Source organism: Acipenser ruthenus, chromosome 20, assembly GCF_902713425.1.
Source record: "Acipenser ruthenus chromosome 20, fAciRut3.2 maternal haplotype, whole genome shotgun sequence".
Taxonomy (NCBI): domain Eukaryota; kingdom Metazoa; phylum Chordata; class Actinopteri; order Acipenseriformes; family Acipenseridae; genus Acipenser; species Acipenser ruthenus.
In genome coordinates, this window is record NC_081208.1 from 16,149,103 (window position 1) to 16,171,218 (window position 22,116).

At 36.9% G+C, this 22,116-nt stretch overlaps 1 protein-coding gene across 2 annotated transcripts in view; it reads left to right on the forward strand.

Annotated features, from left to right (window-relative positions):
* The first annotated feature begins 1,578 nt into the window (after positions 1–1,578).
* The window catches only part of LOC117425197 (uncharacterized), a 43,060-nt gene continuing 22,522 nt past the window's right edge, over positions 1,579–22,116 (forward strand). The window contains exons 1-2 of one of the 2 annotated variants that reach the window (XM_034904537.2): positions 1,579–1,716; positions 18,847–18,991. The gene's annotated coding sequence lies outside the window, so the exon portion shown is untranslated. Of the gene's footprint in view, positions 1,717–11,945; positions 11,999–18,846; positions 18,992–22,116 lie in introns of those variants that run through there. The other variant, XM_058994002.1, reaches the window with a different exon arrangement.

A 22,116-nucleotide genomic window follows, 5' to 3' on the forward strand; every position in this document is an offset into this window, starting at 1 on the left:
CTTTTCACACTGCAGGCGCCCGGTCAGACTACAGGGGTCGCTGGTGTGCAGTGAGCCGAGGACACCCTGGCTGACCTAACCCTCCCTCCCCCCGGGCGGCACTCAGACAATTGTGCGCCACCCCCGGGAGCTCCCGTCCACTGTCGACAGTGGAATAGCCTGGACTCAAACCGGCGACGTCCAAGGTATAGGACGCATCCTGCACTCCACGCAGAGCGCCTTTACCGGATGTGCCACATTATGTAAAAATATAAATCTGTAACGTACGCCTATACAGCATACAGTACAGTAGTAAAATCAAATGAATACCTAGCGCACTTTCTTTTTACTTTAGCCTACTGGTAACACAAAATAAATAATGCTGCTGCATTTTACACATTGGTGTACAATGTGAATAAAAGATTATTTTAAATTGAAACTAAATGATTTTAGGGTTTTATTTTATTTTACTTATTATTATTTTTAACTTGGCCTACTTATAGCCTAGACAATTAACACACAATAGATCATGGTCCTATACAGATGCTCAGAATGAGCTGGAGGGGTTAGCGGCACATGTGTGCAGTCTATTGCTCCCAACACGCTGGGGAAACCAGAAATGTCATAGAAATTAGTTTTCAAGGCTTGTAAGTACACCCTGACTTTAGTGAAAATTAGGTAGTTGGGTGTTCACCTCAAAAATGCATTGAGCACAACTGGCAATGCACGAGAAAAAGCGGACTGGGAAATGCCAGCAAAAATTGTGACTATTTAAAACATGCTTTCAAAAGTTCTTAACAAATTGATGTAATTGTCGGTAGCTTTAGTATATCTCATTATAATATTTGAGAAACCTGCACTATCTCCGTCTCCTTTTTGCAAATGTATGCAGGAACATCCTTAATGAAAAACTGCTGCCACAAAGCATTCCCTAAAAAGTTGCTAACAGCATTGCTCATGTTTCGTACATTTCACCCTGACTTCCGACTCGTTTGCAACTCGTTTGTGACTATTGCGACAGGCGCAACGCTTTAGTACATCTACCCCTAAGTTTAATATCAATAAAAAGCAATCAAAAACGTGTTATTTTTAGTGGTAAGAAATCACACTAATTTAGTATAGGAGAAAATAATAATTTTTAAGGTGAGGCCTCCCATTCAAACACACACATATTTCCACATGGTTGCTTGGCCTGGAGTGCACAGTAACACCTTACACTGCCACAGGGGGTAATACACCCCAGGGATAGAAATAAGACTCCTATTGCATAGCAGCTTCACCCATTCCAAGTTTTACTATGAGCTTGATTAGCCCCCCATGTATAGATAACAAGCTCAGCTGTGCCTTATTAGACTCATAGTGAAACCCAAGAATGGATCAAACTGCTATGCAATGGGAGTCTTATTTCCATTCCTGTGATGATAACCAGCATTATTATTGCAGGATTGGAAATAAGACTCCTTTTGCACAGCAGTTTCACCCATTCCAGGTTTCACTAAGAGCTTGATTAGCGACAGTGTGTATTGCAACAAGCTCAGCCGTGTCTTATTAGACTCCTAGATCATTGCCATCCCTGTACCCTGCTGTATGAAGAGAGCTAACCGCTCCAGGCTGTGTGTGTCACTGCTTCCTGTGCTGCAGTGAGTGAGATTTCCTGCGATCTGTGCCTGTGTATAACATGCAGGCCTCTCTGCTGCAGATACCAGCTCTGAGGACTCGACTCCACACCACCGCAAGGTAAGAAAGACAGCTGAATGCATTCTCTCTTCATTTCATTCTTTTAAATATCTTACCCACTTTGGACAGCCACACATTATCATTTTGTTTTTTCAAAAACATGTTTTATTGTATCTTATAGAAAAATGTCACAGGTATTTATTTGAAAGAGTTTTTAAATATGGAACAAAAGATAAATGTCGGGTCGGAATATTGTGACACGATATTAATAAAGCACTAGAAAGTGGATTTTTTTTTTAATTGTCTATAGTTAATAACAGTTCTGTCTCACAGAGCATAGCGGCTTATTGGCAGCATAGGGCTGGTTTAAACACGCAATACTCAGGTCTGTGTCTTAATTAAGTAAGAAACAAAATCAGAGATAACATATCAAAATGATTTCCATAGCAGTTTGTCAGTGTTTTAATCAATTTTTTTTTTTATTGTTTTCTGTTTTTGAACGTTGGGGCCATGCGTGATTTGTGTTGTTTAAAAACTTTTAAAAACTTTTAAAAACTTCAGTCGAATATTCAGATATCTATTTAATTTTTTTTTTTTCACATATCTATAAAAGCTATATGCTTTTAGGATTATTATGGGGGTTTCATGTTTGAGCATTCTTTTCAAATTCAAACAAACATTCTTTCATTTTTAAACAGCTGAATTCAATATATAATTAGTACCCTCTATATTCCAACAAAGAGCAGTAAAATAAACCCAGCGGCGCCCCATCAAACTCCCTCCTGAACACAGGAGAGAAACACTCTTCTGTACAGTGGCATGGAGGGGTGATTTATTTCAGATCTCATTGATGCAATGGTTTACTTTGCAGGATATCTTTTGAATTCTGTATAAATCCTTTATAAATTAAACTGTTACAGGAACCAATACAAACATTGACATGTTTGCCTCTGAATGGATTGTAAGCAGTGTTTCTTTGAATGTACTCCAGCAAGACTATAGACACAGTCTAACCCAGTTTAATCTCACCTCTATATACCAGCATCAATCAGCTTGTTCCCACTACATTGAAATGTCCAGAACAGCAGATTATATTAGGGGCAGACTCCTGATTATAATACTATTACGAAGAAGAAGAAGAAGAAGAAGAAGAAGAAGAAGAAGAAGAAGAAGAAGAAGAAGAAGAAGAATATCACTTCTAGTATTTTCATCGCACAGATAATTGGTTCTCACTTCTCCTAATATCATTTTGGGAAGGAAAACCACAAGACCTGGCAGTTTGGCATGTCAGCCGACAGCATGCAGTTTTGAATTGTGTTGGATTGCTGTGATGCTAATATCATGAAATAAGAGGCTTTGTATATTCGATTGAGCTGATTTGCTAATTGCTGTTGATAGCCCCAAGCCAGGCTTGCCCAGACAGTGTCTGCCTTCAGCGAACCCGATTACATCCAGCTACGTACCAGATTAAATATGAAGATATAAGGGGCTGTTTGTTCAAAACACTTCCGCCAGTCTTTAATTATTATTATTTTTTTAAGTAGGAATAAAATCACGTGAATGTTACAAAATAAGGAACTGAGTTGTTTGACTCTAACTTTGTAAAATGAACAGGCGTTTTAGCTCTTTAAATGGAGTTTATAAAGACTAGAGTAAACGCTTTGAAAATATGGCACAAGTTCTCCTGCTAAAATCAGTATGTATGAATGCATGCAGTGCAAAGTACACACGATACATAACTTACTTTATACATTGCATTACATGACATTATACATTACATTACATAATTTATATATTACATTATACATTATACACTACAATACAAATTACATTAGGTATTCTGTATGAAGTGGATACAGTGCAAATCTAGTTTAGCATCTGATCAACATCTATATAGTGGAATAACAAATTACAACATTCCCACTTTAGTTTGAGTGTCTCTGTGTAATAATGTGTAATCATCTCGGGGTCTGAAGCTTCACTCTCGTTTTTTATTTCCTCGTCAGACCCCCTCGATGGAATTATAATGCGTAGTTATAACACACTGCTTTATAACACATTCTATAAATATTATAATAACACAAAGGAAAAAAAAACACTTGAGGAGTAGAGTTTTAACTGTGATTATCTGAGAAGATTGAAGAAGAGGTTTCAAATTGGGTTCAGATAAAGAAATTCAATGCCATTCTGGATTGCCAGTAATAGCCAAGGTCATTCATACAGTGTGTTTGGTAATGCGTTATTTTGAGTATCACGAATAAGTATTTCATTCATATGCAGTTAACCATTCGCTGAAGTTCAGTTCCATGTTAATAAACAATCAATAGATATGTCATGTGTGTATCTATCATTAGACTGTCACTCCAGCTCATATTTCATATATGTATGTTGGGTGTGTTTTTTGAGACTTGCCAGTTTCCTGCTCCAGTAAAAAAAATAGACTGGTGTGTAGTGTTACCGATATTATTCTATAAGCTATCCATTCTGCCTAATAATTTAAACCCATGATTGCCATTCACAGTCACTTTTTGAAACTGTGATGATCGTGTGAATAGGGTATTAGGCTTTAATACCTTCTTTTCTTACTGGAGCAGGAAACTATGAAACATCAGAACAGACACTCAACATACATATGAAATATGAGCTTGAATGACAGTCTAATGATAGATACACACATATATGATATATCTATTGACTGTTTAATTCCATGTAACTAAACTTCAGCAAATGGTTAACTGCGTATTATTTATGACACTCATAGTAAAGCATTACCATAACAACATGTAGAATATATAATGTAACATCTCTTTCTGTGCTTGCTAGTCACTGAGCTGGGCTGTGATCAATGCACTTCTCAGCCCCTCTGTTTGAATGCTTATTCTGTCAGGCTGTTGGGGAACTCCTGATCTTTGCTAATATTCAAAGTCCCTTTGAAGTTGGATTGCAGTTTGACTGTATTTCATATTGCACTTGTCTGTTTGCATTGCAGCAGAGAATTCTTCCAGCAGTAAAAAAAAAAGTATAATTAATGTTGGTAACACTTTAAATTGTGTCTCTAATTACTGTGTATCTCATAGTAGTTACTTAGTAAATACATGTGTACTTACATATAATTACAATGTTATTATGCATAGTTACAATGTAATTTAACATGTACGTCTTTTTGCATGATTTGTGTAAGTACACAATTGTATTAGAAAAGGGTTGGGGTGAGGGGGGTTAGGGTTAGTTTTACAGTTAGGGTTAAAGTTAGGGTAAGGGATAGGGTTATATCATACAAAATAAATGACACAAGCATATTGCAAATATGCATAATAACATTGTAATTATGTGCAAGTACACATGTATTTATTAAGTAACTAATATGCAAATACACAGTAATTAGAGACACTTAATATAAAGCGGTACCCTAATTTATTTTATTTCCAAGAGAACATCGTGTGCTCCTTGCTGTGTGATTACAGTGCAGTCACACTGACTTGAGCCTGTGTGATCTGTGTGCATTTACAATGTATTACTGTGTAGCATCGTGTGCTCCTTGCTGTGTGATTACAGTGCAGTCACACTGACTCGAGCCTGTGTGATCTCAGTGTGCATTTACAATGTATTACTGTGTAGCATCGTGTGCTCCTTGCTGTGTGATTACAGTGCAGTCACACTGACTCGAGCCTGTGTGATCTCAGTGTGCATTTACAATGTATTACTGTGTAGCATCGTGTGCTCCTTGCTCTGTGATTACAGTGCAGTCACACTGACTCGAGCTTGTGTGATCTCAGTGTGCATTTACAATGTATTACTGTTTAGCATCGTGTGCTCCTTGCTGTGTGATTACAGTGCAGTCAGAGACACTCAATGGAAACATGCACCTGAGTTTTCATTATCAGGAATTCAAAAGCCCCAGCAAAGCAAACTGGATCCTGTAACATTCAGCACAAAAACACAGTAACGCTTTATTTTGAGTGCAAGAAATAAGTATTTTATTAATATGCAGTTAACCATTTGCTGAAGTTTAGTTCCATGTTTAAAAACCCAACTGTATAAATGGATAATTGTATGTAAAAAAAATAATGTGTAAAAAATAATGTAATTGTATGTATGCAAATGATTTTGTAACAATTGTAAGTCGTCCTGGATATGGGCGTCTGCTAAGAAATAAATAATAATAATAATAATGTTATTAAACAGTTAATAGGTATATCATGCATGTGTGTATCTATCATTAGACTGCCATTCAAGCTCATATTTCATATATGTATGTTGAGTGTCTGTTCTGATGCTTGGTAGTTTCCTGCTCCAGTAAGAAAAGACATACAAAGACTTGTATTAAAGCCTAATACCCTATTCACACGATCATCACAGTTTCAAAAAGTGACTGTGAATGGCAATCATGGGTTTAAATTATTAGGCAGAATGGATAGCTTATAGAATAATATCGGTAACACTACACACCAGTCTATTTTTTTACTGGAGCAGGAAACTGGCAAGTCTCAAAAAACACACCCAACATACATATATGAAATATGAGCTGGAGTGACAGTCTAATGATAGATACACACATGACATATCTATTGATTGTTTATTAACATGGAACTGAATTTCAGCGAATGGTTAACTGCATATGAATTAAATATTTATTCGTGATACTCAAAATAACGCATTACCAAAAACACTGTATGAATGACCTTGGCTATTACTAGCAATCCAGAATGGCATCGAATTTCTTTATCTGAACCCAATTTGAAACCTTTTCTTCAATCTTCTCAGATAATCACAGTTAAAACTCTACTCCTCAAGTGTTTTTTTTTTCTTTGTGTTATTCTAATATTTATAGAATGTGTTATAAAGCAGTGTGTTATAACTACGCATTATAATTCCATTGAGGGGGTCTGACGAGGAAATAAAAAACGAGAGTGAAGCTTCAGACCCCGAGATGATTACACAGTGTCGAACACATCCCGCCATTTCAGATTTGTTTTACAATTCAAACTGTTGAGACTTTTGATTCTGTGCACTGGATTCCAAGAATCACTCTGCTATAGAGAGCACAGTATCACTTCCACGCATAGCAGAGAAACTTGCAGCAAATGCGAACTGCGTTTTTGGGCTTGTTGAGGTTTTTAAGCATTGAAAGACGATGTCTATAATAACAAAAATATATATTTTTCAAACAATAACACTCTATATTATATTATATTGTTTGCTGTTGAAACATCCTCCTAGTTTCTTAAGCTTTAGTGATAGGTTGTAAAATAAATAAATAAATAAATAATATTTAATGAAACAATGGATCCCTCATGTTCTCACCACTCTCTCTGGTTGCTGCATTGCTTATTATCAGTGATTTCACGCTCAGTTCTGTAATTAAGAAAGCTCCACACCTGTGGAATCTTTATTTGAACATGACACGCAGTTGGGTCTGATCTTAACTGTGCTTCCAGTAGTCAGGGGCCCAGTTCCCAGTCCCATACTTGGGTTATCAGTTGACCAGTCCCTTGGGAAGTGCAGGGCTCTGAACTTCAGGGTTTTAGGGGACAGTGGACGCACCCCAACAGACATCAGTATTCACAGTATAGGAATGAGAGTGGAGAGCGGGAGAGCAGTGTGAGCATTTAAACCAAACACATTGAGAAAATCTAATCTGAGGAAACTATGAGACGCAACAACAGGAATATAAAGCTCTCTGTGTTTCAATTTGAAAAGAAAGCATGTTTAATTCAGTTAGATTGAAATATGTCTGTGAGATACTTTTTGAAATAAGCGACGTTAATGCACGTTTTAAAACAACCATATTCACTTGTAAGGCGGGTACAATTTAAAAGTATTTACTATATTAATATAATCAATTACTGTACACCAGAATAGCTTGTTTATTTATTTATTTATTTATTTAGATGTTTAAAAGTTGTCATCTATTTGATTTTATGGTCAAACAAAAACATTTTTTTCACTGTGAACATAAACTTTTTTCAAGTTTATCAGGGCAGTTCCAGTTGTAAATGTAATACATTATAAATAAATAAATATTAGTATTTATTTGTGTTCATCTAACTTTTGTTCTGTAGGTCCTGTAGAATTTTGTCACAAACATGTTTAAACACATGAAATAAAACCTAATAGTTTTATTAGCTACTTGTTGGTTATTATGCGGTGTGTTCTTTATTTATTTATTCATTTCTTAGCAGACGCCCTTATCCAGGGTGACCTACAATTATTACATTATATCACATTATTTTTTACATACAATTACATTATTTTGTACCCATTATTTTTTATTTAGCAGCGGGACAGCTTATTCTATTAGTGCAGCAGTTGATTCTTGAAATGTATTTTTGTTTACGACTGTAAGTCGCCCTGGATAAGGGCATCTGCTGAGAAATAAATAATAATAATAATAATTAGTTGAACTGAGTAGAGGTCATTGTTTTTGATCATTTCTTGTGCTGAAAATTGCAATTGATATATTGTTGTTAATCGAGCTTTTGACAGTTACTTGTCCTAGATTTGAGAGAGCTACTAGCTAGAAAGAGAAAAATAAATAAGAAAGAAAATGTGGTGATCAGTTGGAAGTTGAAAGATGATTGAAGGTGATCAGGATGTTCTTGATAATGTTGAGCTGATAATCAATATCCGATCCTGTCCTTATCATCTCACCACGGTGTGCAGTGTTTACGGCTCAGGTGTGTGTCGGAATAGCGTCGCAGAATTTTGGGAACGTTTCAGGGACCGAAGTTTCACAGTATATAAAAAAGGAAAGGAACACAGGAATGGGGCCATTTTACTGCGGCACCTCCCTGACTGCAGGGGTGGCAATAAGATTCCTTTTGCATGGCAGTTTCACCCATCCCAGATTTTACTATGAACTTGATTAGCCACAGTGTATCAGTGACAAGCTCAGGTGTGTTTTATTTAACTTGTAGTAAAGCCAGGAATGGATCGGGCAGCTATGCAATGGGAGTCTCATTTCCATCCCTGCAGTTGCTGTATCCACCAGACTGTAATTAGATGAAAAATTTAAAACGAGATACAGGGCTGAATAGATCGTTTCAGAGTTGCTTTTACTACGAATACATGCTTTGAACAGGACAGCTGCAGTGCCAGGGCTTAGTTTGTGTGGTTTATTGGGTACCCACTAATTGGACAGATTCAATTAATCTAAAGAGTGACGGATCTTAATACTGCCAGCACTGAAACCATTCAAATATTGATCTGAATGGAATTCAAAATAAGATCTATTGAATAGGCTGCATTGTTGAAATAAACCTTATACAGTTTCCAACAGTAAGTATTAAAGCATAGTAAAGTGTAATAAAGCACAGTGAAAGCATGGTAAAGCATAGAGAAGTATTGTAAAGCACAGGTTGGTATGGTAAAGCAAACCATGGTATACTAACCCTTATAAAAGTTCCCCATTGTAAAAGCAGAGCAAAGTGTAATAAAACACAGTGAAAGCAAGGTACATCATAGGCAAACGTGGTAAAGAATAATGAGGTTTGGTAAAGCAGGCTAAACTATAGTAAATACACAGTATAACCATAGGAAAAAGTCAAAAAACTCCCCACAAAAATACCATGGTAAACTTTTATAAGGGTGAGCTTTGACAATCTGAGTTGAATTTTAATTCAGAGTGATTTGTGAGTGGAAAACCCCTACTATTGTTACACACTGTGCTCTACACCCAGCCTGTCTGAGTGCACTTCCCAGTCAGAGCGCTGCGAGAGGCTGCATTACTGTGTGTCTTGCACAGTTTAACACAAATTCCACTGTTGCAGCATTGTACTTTTATTGCATGCAGTATGTATGGATTTGCATATTTTGAATTTAGGTTTATTTATAAACCTTTTTATGTCAGATAACATTTCTATAGACATAGTTTTGTGTTGCAACATTGTAGGACCGTTGGTATTACAACAGAACTAGAGGTCTTTTCAAAAGCAATTCTTGTGTAATTTAAAACTTCACTTCCACCAGTTTCATAACCATAACAAGCTTAAAAGAAATGTCAGCTTAGTTTCCAGTGAGCTCTGGTGAGATAAGACTTTACATACAGACACAACAAGCTTAGGGGGTGCAGACTGGGGGAGGGCAGGGTTTTTTGTGTTGCCCCCACTGTTTAACCCCACTACTCAGAGCCCTTGCATGTTTCCATGGTTCCTTTCTTTCTCACTAAATACCCTGAATAGATAATCACCTCCTCGTCAAATACATGCAACATATTTTGTATAATATATAAAACTATGGAGATTGAAACTCAGGGGACTGTGTGAATCATTGTTGGTGTCGCTGCTGTATAATATATAAAACTGTTTAAAGGAATATTTTATACTCTCTGAATCTGTATAATATTATTTGAGTATTGTATCTGTTTAGTATCCTACATGTTTTCTTCAGCATGGCGTGTTACTGTTTCTGCACTTGTGTGCATTTTAATAAAGTCACACCAGTTCAGAGACTGCATCTCAAAGGGAAAGCTTGGGAGTGGCGTTGTATTATCAATGGCGTTATCAATGTCAATTCTGGGAGCATATTCAAGCAGAAGTCATTTAAAAGTAAACGGATAAGCAGATTTTACTTCCTCTCTCCCCCTCTTTCTCTCTCTCTCTCTCCCCCTCCTTCTCTTTATCTCCTCTCTTCTCTCTATTGTGGGAGAGAAGCAGAGCGTGCAAAAACACACAGACAAAACAAAACTGTGCATGCATCTCCAGCCTGGAGTATTAATAAGATATTTATAAGGGATTTCAGTATTATATATGTGAGAAAAAGAACGAAAGCTGTGTGTCTGGACCGGGAGGTGTTCTGAGCGAGTGAAAGTATCTGTCTTGCAGAACTCCTACCTCTTTACACTGAGATCGAGAACTGCACTACGCTGGAGAAGGAAATCCCACAAACAAGGATCTCTCTTTTGAGTGAAACTGGGGGCTTTCCCAAAATCTTACATTCGAAAACAGAACCTGAGACAAATTACCACAGGGAAACCTCTTCAAAATCCTGACCCTTTATTAGCACTTGCAGCATTAACACTGGTTCCCTCTTTAGAGACCAAGGCTTCATTAAAATCCATTATCTTACCTCTTATTAGCTTTATTAAAATCCTCACTGCTCCCCTTTAAAGGAGTGCTGCCCATCTTTAAAATCCATTCCCTTACCTCTTATTAGCACTATAGACTTTATCACTCCCCTTCCTTTAAAGGAGTGCTGATCAAAGTTTTTTTTTTTTAAATACTTTAAAATGATGACTTCCTGTTAGCTTTATTAGCATTACTAATGGTTCCCCTTATTGTTCCGACAATCTTTTCTTTTTTTTAACGTTAATTCAGGAAATACAAACAGTTCAAACGCAGTGCTGTCCATCAGCTGCTGTGTCCGGGACCCTGATGCTGCAGTTTGGTTAGCGGTCCTTAACGAGAAATGCTCTCCTGTTTTCCCTGAGCCGGTGACGTGTCTGTGGGCGAGCTATGTGGAAACAGTCGGGGGAGTTCTAAATGTGTTTGCATCTGAAGAACAGAAACCAGCCGCTCTCTTGCTAAAAACGAGAACTTGCTCGCGAGAACAGGGGGTTCCTCCGAAACTGCGCTGGTGATGGAAAAAGAGAAGTAATCGTGTTACAATAAAACAAGACTGAGCCTAACCATTTACTGCTGAACTCGCTAATTAGTTGCACGACGCAATAATAATAATAATAATAATAATAATAATAATAATAATAATAATAATAATAATAATAATGATGAATACATCCCAGCTTTTAGTTCCTGTGACGTTTCTCTGTTTTTCGTCTAAACGATTTGCAGACAACTCTCTCCCCACTCTCTCATCCTCTCTATCACTACTTTTCTCTCTTTATTTGAAAAATAATTGATTATATACAGTATTGTGCATTTTCCATAAAACAAAACAAAAATAAATAAAAATAAAATAAAATTTTCAACTAAAACAAATACAATTCTGGGGATGAAAATAAGACTTCCGTTGCTTAGCAGTTTGATCCATTCCTGTTTTTACTAGGATTTCAATAAGTGTGGCTAATCAAGTAATAGTATAAAGCAATATTGGGCTCTATTCTATATTTCAGTGTTGTGATAAACATTTTTCCAAACTTTTTTTTTTTTTTTTTTTTTTTTTTGCATTGTCTTAAAATCGAAGCGATACTCAAACCAAATCCCCCAAATAAGGGAATTCTGTGAGCACACATTCCTCCTTAAATCCGTCCGAACAATCAGTCAATTTAGGATTCAATCAGTGAAAACAAAATTTATATTAACAGGCAGATTGCCTTCCTCCCAGGAAAACAAGACGAAAACAGATCAGCAAAAGCGATGAACTACGATCCAACTGTTTCCAAAGGGTAGGCTACTTCTTATTGAGATTTTCTGAGATATTTTTACAGGAACCGGCTGAAAACGAGGTCTTCGTGGCTTGGGGTACCATTTATTTAAAAAACAAAATTGAAAATTGGCTTCTCATTCCTGTCATTCCATGGTATTCCCTGCACACCGTTCCCCCATCCCAACAGTGCAATGGTGTAAGCCAGTAGGGCCGTCCAGATATATATTTTTTCAATCTTAATTTTAATAAGAGGTACCTACGTCGATGCTCCGTATTGTTATAAAAACATTTATATATTAGAAGAGTTTGAACTACTACAGTGTACACGAATGAAGGTTGATAGAATGAAAAAAACAAAACATCCTGCAAATAAAATATATATTTTTAATAATTTAAAAACTTAATTTAAAACCCACAGAGTTGGGTTCCCTTTCTATTCACACTGCAGCCCCATCAGAAGGTGTCCATGCCACATAGGCTATGTGCAATCCCAGCACTGATGGGAATTCACCAATATTATAACGCAGATTTGAATGACAAAAATATCTCCTTTGTCTATTTGAAAAGACCCTGCTGTTGCATAAAATCACCCAAAATCATTATTATTTTCATACATCAGTAATGCTAGGCTTTGCAAGTCATTCAAACACGTAAATGCAGTAAATAAGGACACATACAATAGTAATAATCATTTTCCAGACAGTAACTACGTTGCTTGGCACATTAATAACAGCAAAAGTGGTACCCATATATACCTGCTACAACACGAACGCACAACGGCACACATCCTTGTTTACGCGGACAAAATACCAGTTCCTATGGAGAACGCGAGGGTAATATGCTTTTTAGGGCAGACCAAACCTGTCGGTAAATTTTTACAGAAAAAATTATCCTTAAACGTTACTGAAACGTTTGTGTATCACTTCGAACTCCTACATGACCAGATAATGAGAAGATAAGAAGCCAGAGTCGGAATTTTGTCAATCGGCGGAATTGTGAAAAACAGCGGTATTTTTTTTTTCCTTAAATAGTCGGAATGTGGGAAGGAGTGTTTTGAGCTTCGCAAACATTCTTTAACTGTTCCTTATTAAGACATTTTGGTACCGACACTTTTGAGTATAGAGGCCACTGTCACAGGAAGTGATAGTGTTATATCTGTTATACCACCATGTGCAGCCTTACTTCCTGCAACTCAGGTCTTCTATTCTGAACGTTAGCTTCTCAAAGCTGGTATTTTCTAAATACTATGGGTCATTGTTTCAAACGTTTACTCCAGTCTGCAATTAACTACGAGCTTTTGAAAGAGGTAAAACTCCTGTTCATTTTACAAAACCAGAACCAAATTATAGCTGTTATATATTTTGAGTTCGAACCACTCTCAGGAGGGTCTGTCGCTTTCTAGTTTACTAAGATAAGGCTTGTGCCAACTACTGATAAAGATCAAGAGTAAGTGCTGTTTCTAAACTTTGAAAAATTATTTGACAGAGAGGTAGCGAGAAATGGAGAGAGAGGGAGGTTGAGAGACATACAGAGAAAGAGAGACAATGAGACACTGTGCCACCCCCCCCCCCCCCCCCCCCCCCCCCAAAACTAAATATCAAACCAGATCGCTTAGCATCATGAAGAGGCCGCTCAGCACCTGAAAGCTAAGAAACGGTCTTAAAGGATGTCATTGGCAAGTTTCAAATAGGATAAGGGGAGGTGAATATGACAGATAGACAGTCTGACAGACTCTAAAACTCAAAAACTTGCTAGGCCCTTCTTTAGCTCGTGTTATTGAGTGTGTCTGAATCTGGGGGTGCAGGGGGTCTATCTGCCTGTCTGTGTGTCTCTGTCACACGCACTCAGGGAAGTAGGTCACAGTGAGCTATATATCTTTGTGTGTTCATGTTGCAGGTTGCTCTCTGGCACTCCCAGTTCAAAGCCCATGTGCTGAGCTGGGTTGGTACACTGTGTTAAGGAGCTTTGTTATTCTTGCGGTGTTCAACTCTAACCACACGACAGGCTGGAGCGCTCAGTACAAAGCCTAGCAGGTCTCTTTTATTGTGTTTCTTTCAAGAATTTTCAGACCATTTCTCTTCACTCAGGTGTTACATAGGTTTTCAAATCGCCTCACCCATTCATTACAGACCTCTTTCACAGCTCCCATCCCCTCAGCTTTTAAATCCATTCACATCTTTTTGTCTTCTTGTTCACTCTGCGCAGTTTATGATTGAACGGCCTAAAGGGTACCCTAAGATACTTGCTGTTGAACACTGAGGTTAAAGAAGGCACTAGCACAAATGCCTGTCTGATTCGATCTCTTCTAGTTTCAATAATACTGATGAAGGCACTAGAGCCCAAACGCTTGTTTCCTTATTTTTTTAAGTTCATCTAGTTTCCCCTCAATAACGCTGATGAAATGTAAAAATTATAGCAATGTCCAAAAGTTTTGCATCATCCTATATAATTACCTAAATGAAACCTGTTTAATAATATTAATTTAACATATTGAATTACATACTGCTTTGTAGTTTTCCATATACTTAACGAAAAACTGACAAAAATTGAAATATGTGACATATTTTAACATGATACTTTACTACTATTATGGCTTCCGGTAGACTTTTGTGATATCATTTTGTAGTTTCTTTGATTGATGTTAAATAAAATATCTAAATTATGTTTATATATATATATATATATATATATATATATATATATATATATATATATATATATATATATATATATATATATATATATTAATGACGTTTCTTTCTAAAATTCTAGGTGATGCAGAACGTTTGGCCCTAACTCTACATTAATATAACATTTGAACCTACTTGCTCAGAAGTTTTAAGGACATAACGCCTACATAAAACACATAAACTGCCACTCATCGGTTTATATCAGAACCCCTCACTGGTGGAGAAATTAAATACTGTGGTCTATAAGGACTTTTTAATTTGTTTTTGTTTTTTTTGTTTTTGATGATTCATTTATTTGCCTAAGTCACGGGGGTGGAGTGGGAAGGGGGAAAGTGAAATGTTGGGGGGGTGTTTGAATTAATTCTCGGTAAAGAAAAGTCATCCCTTGTTTGTTGTCACCCCGTCTCCCCCGCGCTTCCACCAAAACCAGTAGGCTGGCCAGGGGGTTCCTCTGAACCGGGTCATCGCCGGGGATCCCGCAGTGAATCAGCCACTCACTGCGACCTCACAAAGGAATTGTACACCTTCGCCCACAATGTTGTTTGTAATGACAGCCTAATACGATTTCCACAGTGGGTGCGTTTATAACATTATCCCTTAGTTGAAAGAAAGAAAGAAAGAAAGAAAGAAAGAAAGAAAGAAAGAAAGAAAGAAAGAACACATTAGATCTTGTTGACGGTTCTTTTATTTATTTATTTATTTATTTAGTTAGTTAGTTAGTTAGTTAGTTCAAATAAAGCGCTCCCCAATCCAGTGCAGTTTGACACGTTAATGAGTCTCTCTCGCCTCCTGTTCGTTTACTTCTTGAGTTTAGATTTCTGTGCGCTCTCCTTTATCAGAAAGAATGAGAGCGCATGAAGGAACTGAGAAACACAGCAGGACTTCTCGATGGTCCAGTTCATTATTATTATCATTTCTTTACACAAACGGCATTCTTTTAGAGTGCCCATCTTCATGATGTCACAGGCAGACGATGTCCTATCAGCATAATACTACAGTATAGTCCCTTCTTTGTATCTGTTTAAATAAAGAGATGTTTAGAAGTGACAAACATTTCTTTCAGCTACTTAATTCCTGTTTGAAGTTGTGCTTTCAGTAAAAACGATATGTCGAGATCCACTCAACAAACACCAGAAGAAACAGAAGCTTAGACACGTGATGGATTCCTAGCATCATTTTACACCTTTTCTATCGGCTGCATAGTCTCGCTACTAGTGCTGTAATAATAATAATAATAATAATAATAATAATAATAATAATAATAATAATAATAATAATTCACTTTAATTTTGTTGCTATTTTAAAATGTTGCATATTTACAACTTCACAAGTTGTGTGCCTTGTTTTTTTTTTCTTTTTTATATATAGGTAATTTGTGTACATTTACCAGATTACTATATTATATTTTCTCCTTTTTTTCTAGTGTTTTCTGTAAATTTCAGCACATTTCCTTTTAAATTAAAACACGACGCTTGGTTTTTTTTTTTTTTTTTTTAATAACCGTGTCGAGTTCTCATGTAACCCGAAAGTGTTTAAAATCTGTTGATTCCGGTTGCGTTGAAACATGATTTTACAGTGTGTCTAAAAGATACTACCTGAATATCAAAGACGGTATAGAAATGCTAAACCACCAGTGATATTTCTTTAAATACTACACTAGATACAGGTTTAACTTATTCTGATCGAGCGCTTTGAAGTTGCGTGTGATAGATATTCAGCCACTGAATTACTGCAGCATGTTTATGTGGGAAATATATAACATCGGTTTGTCTTGTTTCGACTGGGATAATGGCTCTGTCATATGCGATGTTCAATCATAGTACAAGCACAAAGCAAAGCCGATTTTAAAAATACATAAGTTGCAAGATATTTTGTAAACGGGTTTTCAGTGTTTAAGAATATACTTTAAACACACAAACACACCCTCACCTGTTCAAAAGCATATGCTATTGGAATGTGCTCCGAATCTCTTCCATGAAGGTTTGAGTTCCTAGTCATGTTAAAACACACGACTCGTCACATTATTTGATACCGCATCCAACCCGTGCACTTCGGTTACATGATTATTTATTTAACTTGACTACCCATGTATTTTGTTTTCCTAAAGAAATCTAGAGATGATAATAATAATAATAATAATAATAATAATAATAATAATAATAATAATAATAATAATAATAATAATAATAATAATAAATTATTATTATTATTATTATACTAAATAAAATAAAACACACACACACACACACACACACACACACACACACACACACACACACACACACACACTTACACTTCAAAATGATTGAAATCCACAGACTCCTTGTCAAACCAATGAATTTCATTTACTTGAATATATTCACTTGCTGTTTTTTCTCAGTATTTAATAAGCCTGTCCAGGAAAACGAATCGTGCCGCGTTAATAAACTGACCATTCCAAGGCCGGGTCATTTCGAGGGGTCTCTTTGAAAGTGGGGTCCCCTGTGCACTCTCCTGTCTAACACTATATTTAGTGGTAAAGACGACTCGTCTGAATTGTCTTCTTCAAACTTGTATCACGGCCTCCTATCCTTCGTTCAGAATGCATTATGCAGATTTTATACATTGTCTTTTATAAATATTTTGAATTTCATAAAGTACATTACTGCACATTTGATTGTATTGGACAGTTTTAAACGTTTAAAGCAATTAAATATGCATACTTTTTTATTCTAATGCTGCACAAATAGACTAGTTTTGTACGCATTACTGATAATATCAAATTATATTGAAATGCATGGGGAGTCTTAAGAGTATTTATTTTGAGTCGGTTCTATAAAGCCAATAGAACCTGATGCAACCAATTGTTGGACCGCTAACGATTGTAATCCGGAGCGTTGCTTTAATCCCGAACCATTCTTTAGAACTGTGCTGTTCACTGTATAGAACAGGAATGTTGTACAGAAAGCTTACCCAGAAACCGTATGATGCCAACATTGATAGAACGTCCATGCTGTAATTATCTGAAAAAGTACGTTTAAATTAAATAAACACACATTACATAATACAATTACACCCGTGTTTTAAATATTCAAATCTCATTTTTGTGTTAAAATTAAAGTTTTACATAAAGTACCATATCGCCTAGGTTACATAACGGGTCAGAGTTCCTCATAGGCATAGTCGTGCTCTATTAAATAAAACTAAAATGTGCGCTTTAACTGCAGATTGTATAACAATTCAACTTAAACTAATTCAACTATATATATATATATATATATATATATATATATATATATATATATATATATATATATATATATATATATATACACATAATTGGATATTCGATCATCTGTAGTCTATCATTTATAGACTATGAGGACGCTTTTGAACTACTGGTGGGTTTGCAAAAGGAGGACCGGCGAACTATAACACATTGTATATTAATAGTAATAAACTATATTATCTCAGTGGCTGAATGTTACAGTAACCATGAAACTAGTCCAAGCCTCTCTTTTGTATATTTTGAGACATTGAAACCCAGTCTGATAAGAAAGTGCCCTGTCAATATTGCCAAACAAAAGACGGACTAAAATAAAATAAAATAAATTCACATACTAAATTCACCAACCAAATCCAAACTCTCTAGTTTATCACGAGGAGTTATATTTAGCCTTGGCTACCTATAGGCTACAATTCAAATATTTAAGACAAAATCATATAGAAAATATATTTGTTAAACATTGTGTGTGTACGGTTCAGACGGCAAAGTTTGTATGGGTAGCACCTTTGTGTGTGTGTGTGTGTGTGTGTGTGTGTGTGTGTGTGTGTGCGTCTAAAATGGATTTAAAACAATTATAAATAACGGATAAACGATGCAATGTGATCCAGTGAGATTGAATAATGTAATTCATAGTGGATTTATTAAGAAGAAGGTACATAACCTTCTATTATTTATACTATCCATTACTCAGGTTTTACATTTGTAAACACACACACACACACACACACACACACACACACACACACACACACACACACACACACACACACACACACATATATATTGATTTTATTTTTATTTGTTTGGAAGTTGAAAATCGGTCAACATTTTAACCAGAGCCGCGCGACGTCCGTCCTTTTCCTTCCAGTGTTCACGCCTTTCCTTTTTGGGTCTCTTTCATGTCAATTGCAGCCAATCAAACAGCGAGGGACTCTGTTTCCAGCCAATCGGAGAGCGAGTGCTGTAGACGTTTGCTAGAAAAGTTACCGACACCACGGCAGTTGAGATTGAAGCGGTCTCTGTGATCTTTGAAGTGAAGCTGCGTTCGTCTGAGTTGGTAAGTATACCATACCCGCCTGGATTAACATTGTATAATACTACTTCCTATAGACAACCAAGGCATTCGCTTAAACTTTAGTCTGTGGGCATTAGACTGCTGGTATTAACTCAATATATATATATATATAATCCATATAGCAATAGGCTCATAGTTTCATGTTTAAAATCTTATTATATAGTTATTTTATTTTGAAGGATTCTGCCACTTTAACATTTCTTTTTCTTTATTTATTTGAACTTTGACCTGATAAAGACTTAAAAAGGACTTAAAAACGTAAGCAATTCACAATAAAAATATGACGGTGTGGATTTCATTGATAAAGTGGCGCTATTTATGTATATGGCCCAGTCTCAAATTCTATTTATCCTTTGTATAGTTGATATAGTGGAGGCTCCCGTCCGTACGAACAGATCACTTGAGAGCTCTGTGTACATCTATGACATTGCTTATCCAATTAGGATGAAAGTTGGTGAGGATATTCTTTAGCATATGGTTTTGAGATCGTTGGAATCTGGGGGTATATGATTAGAACCTGTCCATACTGCCATACGCCCCACGTATAGTTTTACATGCAGGTCAACATTCATTCAAGAATCTTCTTTCTCGTGATGCTGATAGCTATAGTTTTGTATTTACCGCTGTGGCAATGGGGTGCAGGTATGTTGCTGCCACACATGATAATCTGAGAGCGATTCTACAACATTGAACTAAAAATGAAACATCTTCCAATAAGATCATCAATATTAATATTAATCTAATCAGGTTGAGAGTGTATTTCATTCTATTGATCTCTTTGTTGTGTCGGGTCTGTCATACAAAGAGCGCAGGAGAAAGCTCATCCTCTCAGCTTGATTAGAGGGAGCCACCCAACACTAAGAAACAGATCATTAGATCTAACTAAAACAAAAAAAACAGATGGAAAGCTGATATTAATATATTTAATCATTTTTTAAAAAGTGTGAGATCTACACTCTGACATTATGTGTAATTGAGATCTACACTCAGTGACATTATAAGTGTAATTGAGATCTACACTCTCAGTGACATCATAAGTGTAGCTGCTGCTCATGGCTTCCAATGGGGACTTGACTTATAATTCATTATATATCGTTCATACACCACTGTAGTTGTCATTTTGTGAAGTGGGGACAATCTGATTTGGCGAAACTGCTCTTAATTGACTGCATTGTCTGTAATGAACACAAGGTCAATATCTACTGGTAATGACCACTGCAGTGGGTATTATTGCTATTACAACTGACAACATGTTTTGGTCTATGAGGACGGTTTTGAATGTGTTTTTGGGTTGTAGTGGACTCGATATTTTATGCCACAGTTGAAAGTGAATTTCAAGAATCCCGTTAGCTTTAGGGTATGCAGAGAACCTGCTGCACTCAGAGGCTTTAGGGCATGCATTGAACCCGCTGTACTCAGAGGCTTTAGGGCATGCAGTGAACCTGCTGCACTCAGAGGCTTTAGGGCATGCAGTGAACCCGCTGCACGCAGAGGCTTTAGGGCATGCAGTGAACCCGCTGCACTCAGGGGCCTTAGGGCATGCAGTGAACCCGCTGCACTCAGAGGCTTTAGGGCATGCAGTGAACCCGCTGCACTCAGAGGCTTTAGGGCATGCAGTGAACCCGCTGCACTCAGAGGCTTTAGGGCATGCAATGAACCCGCATTACTCAGAGGCTTTAGGGCATGCAGTGAACCCGCTGTACTCATTCTGGATAAACGCTCATCACAAAGGCTCCATAGAGACAGCAGCAGTCTGTCACTGAGCCCCAAAGACTGATCAGGATGAAGTCAAACTCAGCACAGAACTGATTTATATTATACCAACCAGGTACTGGCGACAAGGACAGACTGAAACACTGGAAACTAACAGCTCAGCTGGAGGAGATAGTGGATGCACCTCGCTAGTATGTAAAGCAAATACATTTCTGAGTGTGCTCAGCTTGTAAGATACAGCAACACTAAAACCAGCTTCAGGGGTAAAACTCTTTGAGAAATGTTTTGACTGGAGAGTCTTCGAAGCGCTATGTATGCCACTGTCTCTGTGTTTCCACACATTGCTGTTTCTGTATTGGCAGCAGGCTCACTAATCTATACCCTGTAACCTGGACCCTGCTGCTCTCAGAGTGCAATGCAGGCTGTCAGCAGCTGTACAGAAACCAAGCTGCAATTTCACAACCTTGTGAGGAGTCACGTGACAGGATAAAAAACACTCACAAGTACATAGTGTTTATTTCTGTGGTTTATTCCTGTAAATAACTGTTTTGTGCCGGTATCTGTTTTTTCTTTCAGTTCCACATTGTACAGTTCCTAAATGGGCCTCATTATTCCACTAAATGCATTCAATAACAGAGTTATCTTTATTTCCATATGTAAACATTAGAGGTGTGCAGAAACTCGTTACTCGTCCTCGGAATTGTCTTTAAGATGTATCTATCTGCAGGTATTCAATAAATACATTCATTTATGTGTTGATTTCAAAACAAGACCAGCTGTCCTCCCCCACGTTTACAATTGAGTACCAATCAATGGCAATTAACTTCTGCATTGATTGTTTTAAAGAATATTTTCAGCCAGTGCGCTGACATTGTTGCTGCCATGTTGGCGTACCAAAGTTGTCAACTCACTTTTCATTGTTAGCTTTTGTTTGGAATATCCATGTCATCTGAAGCTGCTCATTTCCATGTGAATATGTGGCTGGCTTAGAGGCTGATTTAACCGTGAGTACAGTTGGTCAGGCTGGTTGCTTTATTGATAGCGAGTTCAGTCTGCCCCCCCTGTATTTAAACCTGGCTCTTTGTGTTGCAGTTAGTTCTGTTTTGGGCTCCCTGTGTTCTCTCATGCTCTGCTACAGAGAGCTGTTCTGGTAGAAGCATGTTAGGTAGAAGCATGTTAGGCAGCTTTTGTTCTTGTATGTTTAAAAGTGTTTTATTTTTTATTTAAATTGAACCGCACCCTCTGACTCCTGCTCCATTGTTTCATCACTGGATACCATTCTGTCTTTATCCAGCACAGTCACACTTTCACACGTTTTATGATTAATGATTTCTGATGAAATATGAGCATAAAAAAATTAGAACAAAGACTGGACAAGGAGTTTTTATTACGGT